At 36.5% G+C, this 13528-nt stretch overlaps 3 long non-coding RNA genes across 3 annotated transcripts; all 3 read left to right on the forward strand.

Annotated features, from left to right (window-relative positions):
* The first annotated feature begins 233 nt into the window (after nucleotides 1–233).
* LOC147537975 (uncharacterized) lies at nucleotides 234–2980 on the forward strand. The gene is made up of 4 exons (XR_015226360.1): nucleotides 234–564; nucleotides 1178–1364; nucleotides 2288–2646; nucleotides 2736–2980. It is a non-coding gene; the product is annotated as an uncharacterized LOC147537975 (long non-coding RNA).
* Nucleotides 2981–7197: 4217 nt separating this feature from the next.
* LOC147537976 (uncharacterized) lies at nucleotides 7198–9419 on the forward strand. The gene is made up of 3 exons (XR_015226361.1): nucleotides 7198–7412; nucleotides 7520–8594; nucleotides 8709–9419. It is a non-coding gene; the product is annotated as an uncharacterized LOC147537976 (long non-coding RNA).
* Nucleotides 9420–10007: 588 nt separating this feature from the next.
* On the forward strand, nucleotides 10008–12003 carry LOC147537977 (uncharacterized). The gene is made up of 3 exons (XR_015226359.1): nucleotides 10008–10195; nucleotides 10310–11050; nucleotides 11710–12003. It is a non-coding gene; the product is annotated as an uncharacterized LOC147537977 (long non-coding RNA).
* Nucleotides 12004–13528: the final 1525 nt, after the last annotated feature.

Genomic DNA, 13528 nt, shown 5'->3' on the forward strand with positions numbered 1-13528 from the left:
GTGGAGCTTTCGTATTTCTTGTATACCTTCTATCTGAATCCTCTTAGCTTGTTCCACTGAATTTTTTTTGTGGAGTGAAGACCATCTTTCTAGTTCTCCTTTTCTCACCAGTGTATTAGGTTTACACTGTCTTGTTTTTTTCTTGAAGGGGGTTTTCTACACCAACAAGTAAAAGATGCCTCAAATATATCAGGAAATGTTAAGGGGATGTCTGTTATCCAACACCCATCTTGATCCTTCATATTCTAGGACTAGAAATTGCTCTGAAAAACGGCTCGGTAATCGGTATATATGGAGGGAGTTTTCTGTATTAAGTTGCGTTATTGGTTCTGGAAGATAATGTTTCATGACTTTATATAATTTTTCTCTCTGTATTGAAGTTATATGGACCAGGTGTAGTGGGATTCTGATGCGATGAGTATTTGCGGGGTTGTTTCCATTATTAGCGGGATAATAGCTTGTGCCCAGGTTCTTCACTCTTGTTTTCTTCTTGGTTTCATTTTGGTCTTCTCCTGGTGCCCAGATTTGATTTCATGTCGTGCCACTGCAATGGATGACGTTATGGTAATTTAGTTTTTTGTATCTTGAGGTCCTCACGTGCTTGATGTTATAGTTATCTAGTTAGGTTGTTATTTTTTGTTCTTCGTCTATTTTGGCTTCATCCGTATTTCTTTTCTGCATCTGTTAGTTTGTTCTATGTATAGCTACTTTAAATTGCATGTGAGAAATATTTTCATTGGATGTTATCTGGTGACTGACTTACCATGAATTATTTGTTTCAGATGTGGTGTATGCAGTGTTTATGTCGAAGTAGGAACTGGAATGATTGTTGTGGTAGTTCTTCCACATGAGCCTGCCGCCAAGGCATTCGATACTACCTTCACAGCAACCATTTTAGACTCTAGGGAATTGATGTTTTATAATTGCCGATGTCTAGTTAACTCGTTAGGTCCATACTAGTTTTGTAACTTCAACATGATCTAGTCTTTTTGTTACTGTCAATTAGAATCTGTCGCCCCCTCGTGGTTTTCACGGTTAATATGGAATTTAGTGAGATAACCGGGCATTGCTGCTTGCATAACTTTAGAACATCATCTTGGTTCTGGAAAGTTCGGAAGGTTTATCGTTTTCCTTAGATATCTTTATAATGCTTTAGAATTCCACACTGTGATTACAGGATTGATGATATGGGGATGGCTGCCTTCATTTCAGTGTCCATCTAAAATCTACAACATCTTCAACAAAAATATATCTACCAATTTGATGGGTTGGAATTGATTGTTCTGGCTCATGTCCCGAGGGGGAAAGAACATTCAGACATCACTTCTCGATCGCCGTTCATATGTGTCTTGTAATTGTGTATGGTAAGTGAAGTTATCGGTTCCGAAAAATAAGGTTAGATGACTTTCTTAAGTTCTCGTCCCCATTTTGAAGTTGTATGCTGTCTAGTGGTGATTTATTTGTTTGTAGCACAAAGCCCTCACGTGCTTGATTTTCTTGTTGTCTAGTTAGGTTGTTAATTTTTTTTTATTATATATCAATTTTGGGTTCAGCTGTGCTTTTTTTTTTTGCATCAGTTTGTTCTACAATTGGCTACTTTAAATTGCAAGTGAGAACTATTTTTGTTAGATGTTATCTGGTGAAAGACTTGACATGAATTATGTGTTTCAGATGTGGGTATGTAGTGTTTTATTTCGAAGTAGGAGTTGGAATGATTGTTGTGATACCGCCAAGGCATTTGGTACTACCTCTGCAGCAACCATTCTTAAATCCAGCGATTTGAAGTTTTGTTCTTGTAATTGCCGATGTCTAGTTATCTAGTTAGGTCCATATCAGTTTTGAAACTTCAACATGATCTAGTCTTTTTGTTAGTGTTAATTAGAATCTGTTGTCCCCATGTGGTTTTCACGGTTAATATAGAATATGTTGAGATAACTTGGGTATTGCTTCTTTTATAAATTTAGAACATCATCTTGGTTGTTGGGGTTTATAATGTTTATTGTTTTGCTTAGATATCTTTATAATGCATTGGAATACCACACTGATTAACGGATTGTTGATATGGGGATGGCTGCCTTTGTTTCAGTGTCCATCTAAAATTTACCAACATCTTTAACAAAAGTATTTCAAACAATTTGAGGATGGGTTGGAATTGATTATTCTCACTGTGTTTGGAGATGATTTGATGTCGATGAGTGTTGTGTTCATGATACAATCCACATTAGGATCACCGTCAATAGCTGGTCGACTGATGAACTAAATTATGGTTGATCTGATTGCTATTCAGGGAATGCACAAATTCTTTGTCAGTTGAAGCAGTGAGGGAAACTATATGTCACCTTGTTGCTGAATCAGAGCTGTCTGGGAGTGAATATTTGTAAATGTCCTTGGTTTGATTGTTGTTTTCTCCTGTTGGTAATGCATTTCTTGTTACTCAGCCGGTGTAGATTATATTCACGGGATGGAATCAAAAATTGAAATGTTGACGTGAAGGCCGAAGGGCGTCTCGCTTGCGTCATTTGTTTTAGATTTTTTTTAGTTGTTTCTTAATTTCGAAGTACGCAATGTAAAAAGTTCTACGATGTTCTATAGGAAAAGAAGCGTCTTTGTGAGGAAGATTGGGCTTTCTTCTTTTATCAGAAGGGGGTTGACTCTATCTGACTCTCATGTTGAATTTTATTTTATTTGCTCAAGATAATCAATTTTGGTAATTTCTGTGCCATTTTCTTTCTCAGGGTGGATCTTTGATATGGAGCAGGAGCAACTATTCTTTATCTTCCTGTATTATCATGGGGAAGGCGGTGGCTTTTGATAAACCTACTTGCATTTTTTTGTGGTCTTTTTAGTAGTTTTAAGTATTTATTCTGCTTTTTTTTTATTTTTATAAGCGGGAGAAGCCCGAAACGAGTACAAAGAAATAAGAAATAAAAAAAAATAAAAAAAAACAGCAAGGAAGTCAAATTACATCATCTCATTAGCCCCACCCTTTCCTCATTCTCACTGTACCTCTAGAGTCCGCATTAACGATATTGACTAATTCCACCGGAAGTTGACTAATATTCAAGTCAGTCACCCCTGGTCCAAGCTTCATCTTCGACAGGAAATCTGCAGCCTGATTGGCTTCTCTATAGACATGAAAGACACGAAAACTCCGAAATTGACTCCGGAGCCTTTGAACCCTCCTCCACAAACGCCTCGCCCTCCATGGTAATTTCTTATGTGGTTTATTCTGCTTTGTTGTTTGCTAGTAGGATTGGAGTCAACTATGAGGAGCTAATTCCGTTGTATCTGAATGAGTCTTCTTAACTTGCTTCTTTAATTTCTTATCCTTGTTAGAGGAATAGTAATTGAAGCGTGCGATATTTATTTAACATTTTGTTTTCCTGTGAAGTGTAAACTAGACTTATCCTAGATATACCTTGATTTTCTCCCGAGGGGTTTTTCTTATTTTACATTGATTATGTAAAACTCAACTCTACCGTAAGTTTATCCTTTTCTTGATTGATAACATTTGATTTATCAAAAACTTTACAATAATATGTACATATCCATGGATTGTTGTTTGTGAGAAAGAGTACAACTAAATTTCCTTTTTGGTCTCTAGCTTGCCATATTCTAAGAATCATGCTATGTCTTCTCATTACCTAACATATGTAGTCGGCAGACCTCTTGTGTTTATTTGTTGGTTTCAAGGACGAGGAGTGTCTAATGGATACGGTTTCTTTGGAGGGGCTTCTCTATCTGGGATTCCTTTCGAGTTTGCCTCTAAAGTTCCCTCTAAACTAGGTGTTCTATTTTCTTCACATGCTTATTTGATTTTTATTCTTGTTAAAGGAATAACAATTTAACCTGGAAATTTCTTTGACATTTCCAAGGGTCTTTAAAATGGAATTGCTACAAGGAGTTGTGACTTGGCTTGTCGTCAAGGGGTTCCCAAAGACCAACGAGTTGTGACCTATTATGAGGAGTTGTACCATATTGTTATCCTCTACCGAGAGACCAGTTGTCCATGTCCTTGTTTGTATTATTTGCCTGTTTCGAGGATTACTGGGGTTTTAACTTTTAAGGAGACGTTAATTCGTGTTTTTGGATGGTATTGTCCTATCGAGTTCCATTTCTGCTCTAAAATTCTTATTGTTTCGATAACTAATGAGTTGTTTGTGTTGAGAAGGGGTTTTCTGCCTTCTAACGTGGTTGCTGCTTGAATCTTATCGTCCGAGGAATTATTAAAGCATGCAAAATTCATTTTTTTTTCTCAGGGATGTGAGAGTTGGACTTGCTCTAGGGAGTCTGTTTCTTGCTTTGTGAACTGAGGTTTATATTCTTATCTTCTATTGTTCCATAGAAATCTTCTTCCTTACTGTTGAGTTTGGGAAGGTTTAGTTATGCCAATACATAAATGGTGAATCTATTTAATGATTTAATCCTTCGTCAGACGCCTGCAGTACTCGACATCATTTACTTTCCTCTAGAGGCGGTTTTCCTAATTTATAAGTTCTTTTCGTAGGGGTGTTACTTCCTAAATCCGAATTACTTATTCAAACACTTCTTTCAGTATCTGTAGTATTGAAAATCTGGTTCCGTTCTTCCATCTTGCCCTTTGGGAGAAATAGTACCTGGAAATTCTTTTATTCTCTTGCATTTTCTAGCTAGCATAGATTGAGAAATTTGCTTTACGTATTTTTTCTAACATGGTACCTTGACCCGTTTCTAATTGTTGGCATTTTATGGCAAATCATGTCTATGCAGAGAGCTACTGTGTCTTCTTTGAAAGGGGAATCTGTCTCAAGTTTCAATTCACTAAGGGGTCTTTTGGCCCAAGTTTTATTTGAATATAAAGCATTCGATGTTGTTTACGTTTCTTTATTTACATGTTTTGGACTTGGTCGGTTGTTTTATAGGGCTTTGATACATGTGAGTCTTGGTTCTTTGAAGGGGGTTTTCTATTTCAAGCTGAACCTTCGTATTCTAGGGAGTCATTTCCAGCATTCATCTTGATCCTTCATATTTTAGGAGTAGAAACTGCTCCGAAACATGACTCAGCCTATCATGAGGGAGTTTCCTATAAAAGTTGGTTGTTGAAATTTGTTCATTCGTCTTTGTTTATGCTTACTCGAGCTGAATGTAAACAATTTTCACTTTATTTTGGATTTGCGTTACAGTGGTTGCTGATGTCCATACTCCATACTAACCTTAAGCTAGAAAGAGAAACATTTGGAGCTCCTGTGGCCTCCTATTTATGGGTTCTGCCAATCTCGTTGAGTTCTGTTCTCATTTCTTAGAGAGTTTGTATGTTTTCAGTAGATTTTAGTCTTAGATTGGAAACCTTAAACCTTTGAATTTTTTCTTTTGTGCTGTATAGCTATTTTCAGTGTGTTTCCTTCTACTTTCAGGGCACACAATTTGGACAACCACAATCAATATTTGGCTCATGTCCTGAGGGGAAAAGAACATCTGGATATCTCTTCTTGATTTGTTGTTCGTATGTGTCCTGTAATTGTGTATGTTGAGTTATGTTATTGGTTGGCGAAGATAAGGCTCGATGGCTTTCTTAAGTTTTTGTCTCCGCTTCGAAGTTATATACTGCCCAGTGAACCTTTGTTTGTGGATTTCTGATGTGGTGAGTATTTGCCGGATTGTATCCATTTTTAGCGGGATAATGACTTGCGCCAGGTTCTTTAACCTTGTCTCTATCTTGGTTTCATTTTCTGTCAAGTACAATAATGTTTAATCTTATTTAGTTTTTCTCAAGAATCTGGAATGTTCGATATTCAAATTCCCATGTATACTTGTGGAGCAATATCATCAAAAATATTGAACCTTCTGTGGAGCAGGGCCATGTAAATTTCTTTTGTCCAGTCAGTTTGCAATCGTAATTGTTCCGACATGTGTATTTAGGTTACCTGATTGATTGCACCTTGTTTCTAAGTTTTATGCTAATTAAAGGTCTAGTTTTATTGGATTGGTGTATCATGATTGTGTCAGTATTTGGAGGCTTGTTGCTTATCCAGTTTTAGCGGGAGTTCGTGCTCAGGTCCTTTACTCTTGTTTCCGTTTAATTTTCTGCCTTCTGGATGTGTCAGGGGATATGTTTTCTAGGGAATGAAGATCTTAATGGAGATGTTAACTAAATCGACATTGACCATTTAAGCTCGGTACAATAATACAACTTACTGATGGAGTTCGGATATAGTCAACTTGATCTTATTTTGGTGGCGTGCCGTCTGTTGAATGCTCCTCATCTAAGATATACCCTGGTGCTATAGATACTATACTTTTCGAATCCTTTATGGTGCTTAGTATTTGTGTGTATCATAAGGTACTCACATGTGGATATTCTGATTTGTTACTCTTGTCATTGACTGCTTCAAATCCTGAGTGAAAAAACTGTTTTGGATGAATGTTTATTTCGAAAGAGTTTTAACATACATTTTTTGTTTCAGATGTGGTGGTACAGATTGTCTTAGTATAATATGAGGCTGGATTTTCGTTCTTGGTCGGTTGGTTGCTTCTGTAGTTATGATATTTATGCAATTTTGAAACTTCAATTGTCATTCGAATCAACTATACATTGAATTCAACTGCACACTGAATTGAGTTTGTTTTCTGCTTTTGCAGGTCTGTTTCGTTTTTTTAGCTGGCATTTTCGTTATGGGATGGCTAGTATTGTTCTGTACACCGAATTGAGTTTGTATGTGTTCTTACAATCGTGTATTGAGGTTACCTTTTGGGTTGCACTCTGTTTCTAAGTTGTATGCTGATTAATGGTCTAGTTTTAGTGGATGTGTAAATGGTGATGTTATCAGTATTTGCAGTCTTGTTCCTTTTCCAGTTTTAGCGGCAGCTCGTAATTCTTGCCCGGATTCTATACCCTAGTTTCCTTGTTTATTTTTCTGCCTTCCAAAGGTATTACAGAATTTGTTTTTTTTCTTTTTTTCTGGGAAATACCAAGATCATATTATGAAGTTGTGAACCGTATTGATAATTGTCCGTTCCATTTCAGCTTGGGTAGAGTAAGACAACTTACTGAAATAATTTGCATTTAGAAATTCCACTTGACGGTGTCGCGCTGTCTGTTGAATGCTCTTAGTCTAAAATACACCCTGGTCATATTTAGCACATTATTCGTGTTTTTTATTCTGTGTTACTACTGGAATATGCAATATAAATTATAAAAAGTTCTTCGATGTTTTTCAGGGAAGTCGGTGTCTATTTGAAAGACTGGGCTTTCTCGGTTTGCTCAAAAAGGGGGTTCTGTAGTCTAGCTTTCCTCTTTCATTTTGTTCTTGCTTTGGATAAGGATGATCTTTTTTAATGAAAAGTTGGTGAAGGTTTATGCATTTTCTTTGCGAGGTATCTTCGTGATGGAATAGCCACTCCTATTCTTCTTGTAATCCTGTGTTTTTCACGAGGTAAATTGTGCTATAAAGTCTTGTGTCTTGCATGTGAATTTTTAGTGATTTTCTATGCCATCTTGTTCCTTTCCAAGGCTAACAAGTTTGGTCTTCCGGTGTGTTAGGTATTGGTACGAAGGACATCTGCTTGGGATATCGTTCGAGTTTGTCTCTGTACTTTTGTTTTTTCCAGTAGTTGACATGTTTTCCATTTAAAAAGTGTTTTTCTGTCTTTCGACTTTCTTCTTTCTTCTTGCTAAAGGAATAACATGCTCCTTCGATTTTCATAGCTAACTTTGAACTGGCCTTACTCCAAGGAGATTTGACTTGGTTTGCGGTCAAGAGGGGTTTCCAATTCACATTGGTTGTACTACATTCTTCTTCCCTATTGTTTGTCTATCCTTCTCTAGTAGGGTTTATAACTTTATCTATTTTGATCAATGACATTTTTATCCATGTTATACTTTCAGAATTGTGATATCCATAACCAACTGTTCGTGTTCTTTTCATTTCCCCTGGGAAGATAGTACCATTTAATTTCTTTTGATTTGTAGCTTGCCATATTTTAAGATTGTTGATTCCCTTCGCCGTCTTCTTTTTTGTTATTTGTTGGTTTATTTAAGTCCCCAGAGGAGAAATTTTCTTTGAAGAGAGTTTTGTGTACGGAGTTTCATCTTAACTTGCCTCTAAAACTCTTTCCTTCTCGATGACTAAAAAGTTCTATCCTTTTGTTAGAGAAACTAAAACTGAAGCATGCAAAATTCAATTTATTTCCCAGGAATCTTCGATTTCACTTAATCCAAGGAGATTTCATTTGGTTTTCTCGTAGGGGGTTTCCAATTTGTCATCAACCTCCCAGAATTTTTCTTCTATTGTTCCATGTAAGGTACTTCCTTATTTTTGTTTATGAGACTGTTAGTTATGCATATATAAAAGCGGTGAGTTCATTGATTACATTTTCAGGAACCTGCATTTGTGGTGTTCTTCGAGGCCTGGGTTCTTTTGTTTTCTTTTAAGGGGTTTTCTGATTGAACTTCTCTCTTTCAGTTTGTTTTTTTTTCTTCAGAAGGTGGTCTTCTTCAATTGAAAGATATAATAAATTTTTTTTCACCTTTCCAGGGATCTCGATGATTATGCCTATTGTGCCATAGTCCATTGGTTTTCGAGGAGGATTGTGGACAACTTCATCAAGTTAACCGGGTGAAGGGACTTCTGAACTTGTTTTTCAATTGGTTATCCTTGTTAAAGAAGTTATAATTTAGGCCAATTGTGCCATAATTCTGAAGCATGTAAAAACTCATTTGATTTTTTCAGGGATGTTCAAATTGGACTTACTCCAAAGAGAAGTTATTTGGTTGTCATCCAACTGGGGTTGACCTATTTTAAATGGATTTCTTACTTCATCTTTGGTTTTATCATTCTCCATGAGGATGTTCGCTTTTTCGTGTCCTCAGGGAACAATGCACTATTCTATATCTTTCACAACTTCTAGTTTCTAACATATCATGTCTTAGAATCTTGCTTTATCTTTTCATTCCCTTAACATGTGAGGTCCTCCTTAGTTTTACGGTTTCGAGGGTGATTGGTGTTTAAAGGAGACGTTTATTTGTTTTCTTAAAAGGTATTGTCCCGTCGAGTCCCCTTTGGGTTCTAAAATTCTGTCTGTTTCGATAACTAATGAGTTGTTTATCTTGATAAGGGGCTTTTCGCCTTTTAAGGTGCTTCTTTGATTTTTATTCTCCGAGGAATTGGTAAAGCACGCGAAGTTAATTTTTTTTGTTTCAGGGGCATGACAATTGGACTTGCTCTGGAGAGTCATCACCTTGTTTTGTGAATTGAGTTTTCTGTTTCTCTCCTTTATTGTTCCATAGAAGCCTTCCTTACTTTTATTTAGGGAAGGTATTAGTTATGCAAATACAGAAATGGTGAATCTGTTTAAACTTTTCCAGGAAACTGCAATACTCAAGTGTTCTCATGTGTCTTAGCGGTGTTCTTTTGATTTCCTGAAAATACCTAATTTTATCTAACTTTCTTTCTTTCAGTTTCTTTTCTTTCTTTACCAAGGTGATCTTGAATTGGAAGACAATATATTTTGGTTCTTCTCGGGGTCTTGGGGCGGAAAAGTCCTATTTTGCCATGTTAACGTTAGGGAGCCATTCAATTTCCAAGTTTTCATTTGAGTTTATTTGTTTGCTAGAAGGATGAGTGTCAACTTTGTCAAGTTAACTCTGTGAAGGAGGTTTTCTGAACACACTTCTTTTTTTTGTCCTTGTTAGAGAAATAATTTAACGCTTGCCAGATCATTTGATGCTTCCGTGGGATTGCAACTTCTACAAACTCCAACTGGACATGATCTATTTTCCATCAAACGCGGGTTTCCTGATTTATATTACATAAGTTCTTCATGGGGGTGTTAATTCCTAAATCCTAATACCTATCTAATCTTTTTCGTGCCCTCAGGGAGAAATTTGCTTTACATCTTTTCAGTCCCTAACATGTTGCCTGGACTTGTTTTTTAATTGTTGGTCTTTTATGGTATATCAGGTTTACACAGAAACGTAATGTCTTCTTCGAGAGGGGAACCTGTCTAAAGTTTCAAATCGATGAAGGGTGTTCAAGTTGCTTCTGTGGAAATTTGTTATTTCTTCTTTGTTTATGCTCATTCAAGTTGAATTTACATAATTTTCATTGTGTATTTTGAGGGAATTGCATTATGGTAGATGTTGTTGATACAACGTATTCTAGAAGAGAAACTTTTGGAGTTCCCATGGCATCCTATTTATGGGTCCTGCTCAATCTCGGTGAGTTTTTGTTCTCATTGCTGTGAGAGTTGTATGTTTCCAGTAGATTTTAGTTTCAGACTCGAAATGTTTTAACTTCAAATTTTTTCTTTTGTGCTGCATATCTATTTTCAGCATGAAGCATACAGCTTCCTTCTATTTTCAGGGCATAGAATTTGGACAACCACTATTTATATTTGGCTCGTATCCCAAGAGTAAAAGAACTATTGGACGTCTCTTCTCAATTCGTTGTTCGTATGTGTCTTGTATTGTGTGTGGTAAGTTAAGTTATTGGTTCCGAAAGATAAGGCCAGATGACTTTCTTAAGTTTTTGTCTCCGTTGCGAAGTTATATGCTGTCTAGTGGACCAGTTTTAGTGGGTTTCTGATGCGTTGAGTATTGCAGACTTGCTTCCATTATTAGCGGGATAATAGCTTGTCCCAGGTTCTTTGGGTTTCTGATTGGTTTCATTTCGTCTTCTCCTAGTGCACGGGTTTGATTTCATTTAGTGCCACTGCAATGGAAGAATTTATGGTGATTTATTCGTTTGTATCATAAAGTTCAAAGTATTTAAAAAAAATATTTGTATCATAAAATCCTCACTAGCCTCATGTTTAGGTTGTTATCTTTTATTATTAATCTATTTTGGGTTCATCTGTGCTTTTTTTGCTGCATCAGTTAGTTTGTTCTATAATTGGCTACTTTAAAGTTTAAACTGTGAGTGATTACTATTTTGGTTGGATATTATTTAGTGACAGACTTGACATGTATTATTTGTTTCAGATATGGTGTATGCACTAAGAAGTGTGTTATGTCGAGGTAGGAGTTGGACTGAATGTTGTGGTAGTGCCTCCACATGAACTTGCCACCCCCAAGGTATTTTTGATTGTACCTCTGCAGCAACCATATTTGACTCCGGCAATGTGAAGTTTTGAGCTTGTAATTGCCAATGTCTAGTAATCTAGTTAGGTCCATATTAGTTTTGAAATTTCAACATGATCTAGTCTTTTTGTCATTGTTAATTAGAATCTGTCGTCCCCTTGTGCTCTAAAATTCTGACTGTTTCGATAACTAAAGAGTTGTTTGTGTTGAGAAGGGGTTTTCTGCCTTCTAACGTGGTTGCTGCTTCAATCTTATCGTTCGAGGAATTATTAAAGCATGCAAAATTCATTTTTTTTCTCAGGGATGTGAGAGTTGGACTTCTTGCTCTAGGGAGTCAGTTTCTTGCTTTGTGAACTGAGATTTTTTTTCTTATCTTCTATTGTTCCATAGAAATCTTCTTCCTTACTATTGATTTTGGGAAGGTTTATGCAAATACAGAAATGGGGAATCTATTTAATGATTTAATCCTTCGTCAGAAACCTGCAGTACTCGAGTATTTTCTTCTGTCCTAGCGGTGTTCTTTTAGAGGGTGAGGTTATTTTGTTTTCTCGAAAATTCCTTGTCTGATCTAACTTTTTTATTTCAGATCCTTTTTTTCTTTCTTTAGTAAGGTTCTTGAATTGGAAGACATAATATTTTTCTTTCCTAACAAGGGTCTTGTGACGGGAGTATCCTATTCTGCAATGTTAATGTTGGGGAGGCAATGGGTTACAATTTACAAAACATTCAATTGCAAAGTTCTCGTTTGAGTTTATCTGTTTGCGAGGAGGACGGTTGGTCGACTTTGTCAAGTTAACCGTGTGAATGCCTCTTCTTCCATTGCTCTTATTCATGTGATGTTTTCCTGGGATTTGCAACTTCCACAAACTCAAACTCGACATCATTTACTTTCCTCTAGAGGCGGTTTTCCTAATTTATAAGTTCTTCTTCGTAGGGGTGTTACTTCCTAAATCCGAATTACTTATTCAAACACTTCTTTCAGTATCTGTAGTATTGAAAATCTGGTTATGTTCTTCCATCATGCCCTTTGGGAGAAATAGTACCTGAAAATTCTTTTATTCTCTTGCATTCTCTAGCTAGCATAGATTGAGAAATTTGCTTTATGTTTTTTTCTAACATGTTGCCTTGACCCGTTTCTCATTGTTGGCATTTTATGGCAAATCATGTTTATGCAGAGAGCTACAGTGTCTTCTTTGAAAGGGGAATCTGTCAAGTTTCAATTCAACGAAGGGGTCTTTTGCCCAAGTTTTATTTGAATATAAAACATTAGTTGTTGTAGTTTAGGTTTCTTTGTTTACATGTTTTGGACTTTGTTCATCTTGGTCGGTTGTCTGCAAAGAACATTGTCTATATTTGTGTATGTTGAGTTATGTTATTGGTTGGGGAAGATAAGGCTCGATGGCTTTCTTAAGTGTCTGTCTCCGTTTCGAAGTTATTTGCTGCCTAGTGGACCTTTTTTGTGGATTTCTGCTGTGATGAGTATTTGCAGGTTTGTATCCGTTTTTAGCGGGATAATAACTTGTGCCAGGTTCTTTAACCTTGTTTCTTTGTTGGTTTTTATTTTGGTATTCTCCTGGTGCTCATGTTTGATTCCATGTAGTGTCCCTGCAGTAGAAGACTTTGTGGTGATTTATTTGTTTGTATCATTAAGTCCTCACGTGCTTGATGTTCTAGTAGTTAGGTTATCTTTTGATAATTATCTATTTTAGCATAAGTTAGTTTGTTTTGTAATTGGCTACTTTAAATGTAAGTTAGAACTATTCTAGATGGATATTAATTTCTGAGGGGCTTAACATGAATATTTGTTTCAGATGTGGTGTATGCAGTTTGTTATGTCGAGGTAGGAATTGGAATGATAATTAAAGCATGAGAAATTCATTTTCGAGGGAATTGCCGCTTGGACAAACTCCAATGACACTAAGCGTTATACAACAGTTCTTTTGACTTTATTTTTAGGAATATGTATTGAAGCGGTTGGTGCTGTCCGTAGTTCATGACCTGAAGCTGGAATGAGGAACATTTGCAAGTCCCTTTGCCATCTACCTGGTTTGCTATAAATCCTGTTTGTTTTTCCTTCTCATTCCGTGGAGAACTCAAGAGATTATTCTAGCTGGGGTTTTTTGTTTTCCTGAGGATTCTGTATTTAGGTGAAGTTTAAGTGATTTTCTATGGCATCTTGTTCCTTTCCAAGGCTAACATGTTTGGTCTTCCGCTGTGTTAGGTATCGGTACGAAGGACAACTGTTGTCTTGTTTTCTGCTTGGGGTATCGTTCGAGTTTGCCTCTAAACTTTTGTTTTTTCCAGTAATTGACAAGTTCCCATTAAAAAACGTTTTTCTCTTTCGACTTCCTTCTTGCTAGAGGAATAACATGCTCCTTTGATTTTCGTAGCCAACTTTAATCTGGCCTTACTCCAAGGAGATCTGACTTTGTTTGCGGTCAAGAGGGTTTTCCAATTCACATAGGTTGTACT

Source organism: Eschscholzia californica, unplaced genomic scaffold, assembly GCF_041429995.1.
Source record: "Eschscholzia californica isolate CP2 unplaced genomic scaffold, dmEscCali1.0.p SCAF_5, whole genome shotgun sequence".
NCBI lineage: Eukaryota > Viridiplantae > Streptophyta > Magnoliopsida > Ranunculales > Papaveraceae > Eschscholzia > Eschscholzia californica.